At 38.7% G+C, this 6,630-nt stretch overlaps 1 long non-coding RNA gene across 1 annotated transcript; it reads right to left on the bottom strand.

The window, feature by feature from the left end:
- Positions 1-341: 341 nt before the first annotated feature.
- Positions 342-3,277, bottom strand: LOC139800592 (uncharacterized). Its single transcript, XR_011727818.1, has 2 exons — positions 3,172-3,277; positions 342-1,118 (listed from the first exon to the last, which is right to left on the bottom strand). It is a non-coding gene; the product is annotated as an uncharacterized lncRNA (long non-coding RNA).
- Between the last annotated feature and the right edge of the window lie 3,353 nt (positions 3,278-6,630).

Below are 6,630 nucleotides of genomic sequence, written 5' to 3' on the forward strand. Positions count from 1 at the left end.
AAAACAGGCTTCATTCAGTCTAGAAAAATGAAGGTAGTGCAAGATTTTCTTCTCCTGAGGTAATGGATTTTTCCAGGTTATATTTTGTGCAGAGATCACTGAATACTCATACTAACCCATCCTGCCATAAGAGTGCCATGAACATGGTGCTAAAGAGATGTGGTCTGGGCCAGGTGCCCCGTGGTACCAGTGCTCTGTACATCCCTCATCCCCATCCCAAACCCTGTCATGGGATGAGAAGGACTGGAAAAGAAGAGGTGGTGCTTGGTGAGTGGAATAGATCCTGCTCTCTGGTGGCTGTAGCCAAAGTAAACAAGCAAGGATAATTGCCAGCAGAGGCATTTTACAGATCTGCATTTTTATTGATGCTGTTATTAAACTGCTATAAATGTTGGAGGCTGCTGTTGGAGATGAAATTCTCCTTCCCCCAACTTCTCAGTTGCTGTCTGTCACTAAATGCTATTAAGTTTATCATCCAGCAAAATCAGACGGTGCAGGAAGCAGTCTGAATGTTACTGTTAACCTATAATAGGTTTTAAATAGCTGTAAAGAAAAATTAGACTGCAGTGGGACAGGAAGACTAGTTTACCTTAACATAAAATAAAGGAGGACATGTTGACCTGATTTACTTAAATGTAGCTATTATGTGCTCTTTAGGGAGGAAACTGGTGTACCAAAGCTTATCCAGACAGGAAAAATGTCCTTTACCTCACTCTGTGCAAATGACATAAAGGTTCTTGCTTTAATTAAAGAGTAAATTCATAGGTGCTGCATGTCTATATTAATATAGATGTCACGCCAGCTACTTTTCCTATTAATTCCTTCTAGAGTAACAACAGAACTGTAAAAAAGAGTATTCTGAAATGTTCTGCATCTTGTTTGGGTTTGAATGTGGCAAACGTTTTCAAGAAGTCCAATGAGAATTATATTTTTCACTGGAAACGTGAGGGTAATGAAAACAGATCAGCTGTCATTGGGAAGTTCCAATACTGTCGAAAAGTTTTACACAAGTGTGTGGAAAAGTCATGCAGGAGCCCAACTCAGCTTCTTCCAGCTCTGTGTCTTTGCTTTGAGCTCCTCTCAGCCAGCACCTCCTCCCATCCTCTTCTTCCCAGCATCTGAAATGCAACCACAACAGAAAGTGGGGAGGTCCCTTGGTGTCCAGGGAGTCACAACCAAACTCTGCAGCAAGAGCTGATCCCAGGTGTGTGATGGAAGCCCAGTGCTGAAGGAAAATTTTGGAAAAGGTCAGGGTTAATGACAAGTCTGCTCAAAAGAGATGCTCAGGACCCTAATAAATGTGAGGCTGCAATTTGTGAGAGAGGTTGCTGGAGATGGGTGAAGGTTTCTGGAATTTCAGAGCCTCCTTTTGCACAATTCAGCTGAACTGTGAACGTGATGGGCACCAGCAGGCTCCACGTGGGAGAGCTCTGCCAGGCTGGGATGCACCCAGGGGTTGGCTTTGGTTGTTGTCTCCTTGGAAGTTTTATAAGCATTTTTTAAAAACAGGATTTTACTTGCTCTTTATGTACCTTATGAAAAACAAAACCCTGTAGATGTAAAAGTTTAAGCACAGTTCTAATGCATTGTATTAAAATAATTAAACAACTGAGTATTAACTCACACTAACTGGTCCTAATATGTTCTTTAGCCAGTTCCAAAAATCCAGTTAATTGATTAATTTATTCTTTAAGAAAAAATCAAGTTAAATCAAGTTAAATCAAGTTAAATCAAGTTAAATCAAGTTAAATCAAGTTAAATCAAGTTAAATCAAGTTAAATCAAGTTAAATCAAGTTAAATCAAGTTAAATCAAGTTAAATCAAGTTAAATCAAGTTAAATCAAGTTAAATCAAGTTAAATCAAGTTAAATCAAGTTAAATCAAGTTAAAAGCTTGTTAAGAGCAAGTTAAATCAAGCTAAATCAGGCATATTGCTTGGGTCAGTCTCCTTAAAGTCAAATCAGATTATTACCTCAAAGAAAGCTTCTGAACCAATTTTAAGTATTTATTCAGGGTTGTTCCTGAAAGATAAAGCTCCTCATTCCCTATTCAGCTAATCAGCTTCCTTCTGCTGCTGGCAGCATCCAGCATCCCACACAACAGATCAGCTTAGCAGGCTGAGTTCAGTCTGTGTATCTTTGGGGGAAATTCAGGATCTGTGGTGTCAGGAGATGAGACAGGTGGTTTGACTGTCTCTTAGATATGGGAGATACAGGAACCTGTTGGAACAGCTCACACCAGGGTCTGCATCTTCTAACATGAGGGGACCTTTCTGTTTCTTGAGAGATGCAGATTAATGATTAGATCCCGATGTTTAATTAGACTCTTAACTTTAAATTAATACAAAACAAAGGTTATGCAGAAATTGACCAGGGTGATTTCTAGCTTTGTAGGGCTTCTCAACTTAGAAGATGTTTAAGAAAGGGTCTATATGATTCTTTTAAGTTTGCTGAATCTTTTCAGTCTTGTTTCTAGTGCTTTTCCTGTTGAGTTTTATGTATACAAACATGCAGGGCAAAACCTGCTCTGGCAGGGCATGTGAAGAAAGGCTTTATTTACAGTTGGATTGCAATTTAAAATGTTAGTTTGCTCCCTGGCCCTCAGGCATGCAGTGTCAGGCCAGGCTTGGAGCAGCACTGGGTGGTGAATGGTGCTGACACACCATCACCTTTTGGTTTAGAAGCTTCAGACTGTAGGCAGGTTTTCCAAGTGCTGGCAAACTGAAAGCAGGACTGAAGTACACATTAGGGTTACATACAATTTATCTATTATCTAAGATGCTAAACTAGTGTTGTTAGACAGGGATGAACATTTCACAGCACCTTGTTCCAGGGCATGGCCACCCTTTCTGTAGGAGCTGCTTTTCCTCATGATACCTCAGAGTAATTTCCCCTTTGCCCCCACGCAGTTTGGTTCTGGTTTCCTCTTATTCCTTCTCCTCTGAGAAGACTCTGCCCCTGTTTTCTTGTACCTCCTCTGGCCATCCTCATCCTGAATTCCCTTCAGCCTGTGATGCAAAGGATGGGGAAGGTTTAGCAAGGTAATTTCTGCAGTAATTCCTAAATATTTAGCTGGTCATCTTGCTGTGGTAATTGGATATTACTTTTGAAACAGCTCTTCTCCTCTTGGCCTAGGAATTTCTTTCTTAAGATGGGAAGGAATGGAATGTACCTTGTGTGTGAAATGGAAACACAGCAGCAGCAGCCACACGAATTGCATCAACATCCAATCCTTTCATTGCCAGCACTGGGGGGATGTTGCTGCTCTGGAAAGTATTTTGCACCTTTGGTACCTCTGGAGCTGTTGCTGAACCTTTTCCAATTATCCAGAACCCTGGAACTCAATATGCCTAAGCTGTAAAAAAAAAAAAAATGGCTGTAAAATGCAGGTTCAATAAAGAATTACTCAAATAAGGAGTAGTGAAAGGTGTCTGAAACTTGATATTCTGGCCAGACACTAGAAAAGATGCTGGAATTCAGTTGGGTAATGAGTTTGTAGGCTGAGATTAGCAAAACCATTTCCCAGACACCCTGGGAAAGCAAAGTCTTTGGGACATTAGGAGTGTTATGGCTGCTGGAGTAAAAACATGGTTGTCAGTGGCTGGAAAAACAACTTTTTGTGGCTAATGAGATGAATGTTAGAGCTGTTCAACTTGCACAATGTATATGAAAAGGTAGAATATTACTTTCTCATTGCCTCTACATTTGGTGTGCATTTGTTACCATGTTAATTAAGTTGTAAAGAGCTACTCCTATAACATCAGCACTGAAAGTCTTTTGCCAGACCATGCAGATGAAGCCAAAAGTTAAATTTACTGTGTACAGTTATTTTCCTGTGTCAGAACCTTATTTTTTACATATCAAAAAAATCAGTATTAAATTCAGTCTCTTTATGGTGTGTTTGGGAACAGGCATTCAAAATCAAGAAAGGAGCTGAGACTTGCTTAAAAGCTTTGTGTGGACTTAACTACCAGGGTATGTTGAAAAAAATCAGAATTTTCAGGGTATGAATAACCCTGATGTTTCTGTGTTGTTTTTTTTTCCAGAACTGGAAAGTAAAGTCTAGAGTGAGTTCTGATCTACTGATTTTCTGAAATAATAGGTTTGATTCTGTTTTGCTTGCATTCTGCCCAGCACTCACAAGACAACTGCTCCACCAATTTTAAACGGTGGAATTTCCAGTCTCCAAAACAGGAAAAAATAAATAAATAGTGGAAGTCATCTGAAACCATCATAAAAACAATGAAAACCTTTATTTTCCATCAGAATTTTAAATGCTCCCATCTTTAGCAGGCCAGAACATGGATGGCTCTTGGAGCTTGGTCACCTGCAGGGCTACTGCATTTCTGTCTCTGAACTTTGTGGAAGAGTTAACCCAAATATTCATCATCCTGAGCAGGATGCTTACAGACCTCAGACTCTTTACAGTGACTTTTTATAACCTAATGCCACCAACATTGAGGAAGTCTGAATGGTGAGGACATAAAGGTCCTGGGCTCTTCCATTCCAGGGTCCTCTAAGTGGTAATGCTGCCTTGGAGATGTGAACAGGAAAGAATCTTAAAGATTCCTATTTCTCACTTAGTAGGGAATCCAGCAGGAAACTAACATAATAGTTTCCTCACTTACTTTTTCATTTTATTTACAATTTTTTTTTTTTTTTTTTAAGAAAAAGTTGTTTTTTCCAGTCAGAACTACTTCCATAGTGAAGCCATCTAGCCTTACCTGCAGGTCAACTGAGGAAGGAAAATTTCAGGTGCTCTGCTTTCTGTTTAGAAGTGGTCTGAAGCCCTTTTTAGCAGCACAGTACAGCAGGCATGTACATTTCTTCTGTATCTGCAGGAAAGGAAGAATGTTGGCCATTATTTCTGTTAATCTGCAGTTAAGAGACTCTGGTTTTCTTATTAGCAGTTCCAGTATGTGATCTGGCCATGCCTCCCACTGAAGAATTACAGGTGTGTTATGATTCATCTCCATTTCCCATTCATTGGGAGTTATTTGATACATGAGACTGTATGTTCCTGTTCAGTTTCTTTATGTATTAGTTTGGTACATTCTGTCATTTGTGAATAGAACCCAGCAAAATGCCTATTCCCTAATTTTTCCTCATTTTTGAGGTATAGACAGCAAATTATAACATAAACTGGTAATACAGCTCCAATAACATCTTGATTTTTCTTCTTAAAGGTTGAATTCTTAAGGTAACCTTTTGGATTTGAAAATGTGTGATCCGTGGCCAAAAACTGTGTTTTGTCATCTGGATAAAATAATTCAAACCTGAAATGTCATAGCTGAAACACCATACTTGTCTCTTCTCACTATCTGGAGAGTCAAATCCTGGCTTTAGTCAAAATGAAAATGAATTTGCTGCTTTCACAAATTTGTCACATAATTTGATATGATTTTCCACTTCTTCTCAAAGGAAGCCCTGCACTGGGACTGTTCACCTTCAGGGCTAAAATCAGGCCTGGGAGATCTGTAAGCTCTGTCAGCATCAACCCCTTCCTCACTAGTTCTGCCTCCAGGATGGATAGATATTTTTGATTTTTTTTTTTTTTTCCCTGCTGCAAAGGTAAAAGAAACCTAAATAAAGTGTTGAAGTCAAGGGAGCTGCCCCAGTTTAACAGCAGCTGAAGATCTGGCATAGGTTTTATCTAGAGATATAGGAAGAAACACACATGAAGGAAGGATTTGTCCTGCTAAATATTGGCTGTCCTGAGAGTTCTAAGGCTAAATTTCTCTTTAGGCCACATAGCAAAAGTAACAGGATGCAAAATGGTTTTATTTTGGTTTTTTTACCAAAACCTATCCTCTGAAATTAACAAATATTTGTAATGTTCAAGGAACACAGATCTTAAGGACCTTTTAGTTGTCTTAGGATAAATTTCTTGACAGAGGAGCACTCCTAGTCAGCAACATCTATCTGTAAATATATTTTCTGTGTGGTTACACATGAAGATGTGTGCTGTGTGAGACAAACTCCTACAGACATCCACATCTGCAGAAACCATTTGCAGCCTAGGCACAGAAAGACATGATTTGTAAATGTTGAGGTACAGAACTGAAATAACAGAATTTTCATATTAGACAGTTTTATCTCATCCCTTTACATAAAATTTCAAAAACAAGTGCTAATGTTGAAATTGGCTATTAACCAAGATGTTTGCTGTCAAATTAAGTGTTCCCATCTGAGATGATAAATGGAGGCTACATGGCTATAAGCTGTGCCTTATGAAAAATAATTCTTTGACATCTGGCTCTGACATCTGGTTTTATAATTGATACTCTAAAGCAAATGGAATATGTACTTTTAAGGATTTGGTTTTAATTAGTTTTCAGAAGCTTGTATTTCTGCATTGTGCAACTATCATACAGTTACAGAAGTCTGGAAGAAAAGATTTCGGCTCACACCAACACCTGGAGGTATAAAACCATATAAATATATAAATAAATATATAAATAAATATATAAATCCTGGTGCTTTACCATGTAACCCTGGACAGCGTTAACCAACATCTAGGGAGAGGGGGGGGATAGAATTTTAGCACCTGTTCAATACCTACTGAAACAATACCTAAGGGAATGCTCTTTTTCTACTCAGGATTAAATAAAAATGAGCCTGGTAGTTTTAT

This window comes from Heliangelus exortis, chromosome 10 (assembly GCF_036169615.1).
Source record: "Heliangelus exortis chromosome 10, bHelExo1.hap1, whole genome shotgun sequence".
In the NCBI taxonomy this organism is placed as follows: Eukaryota; Metazoa; Chordata; class Aves; order Apodiformes; family Trochilidae; genus Heliangelus; species Heliangelus exortis.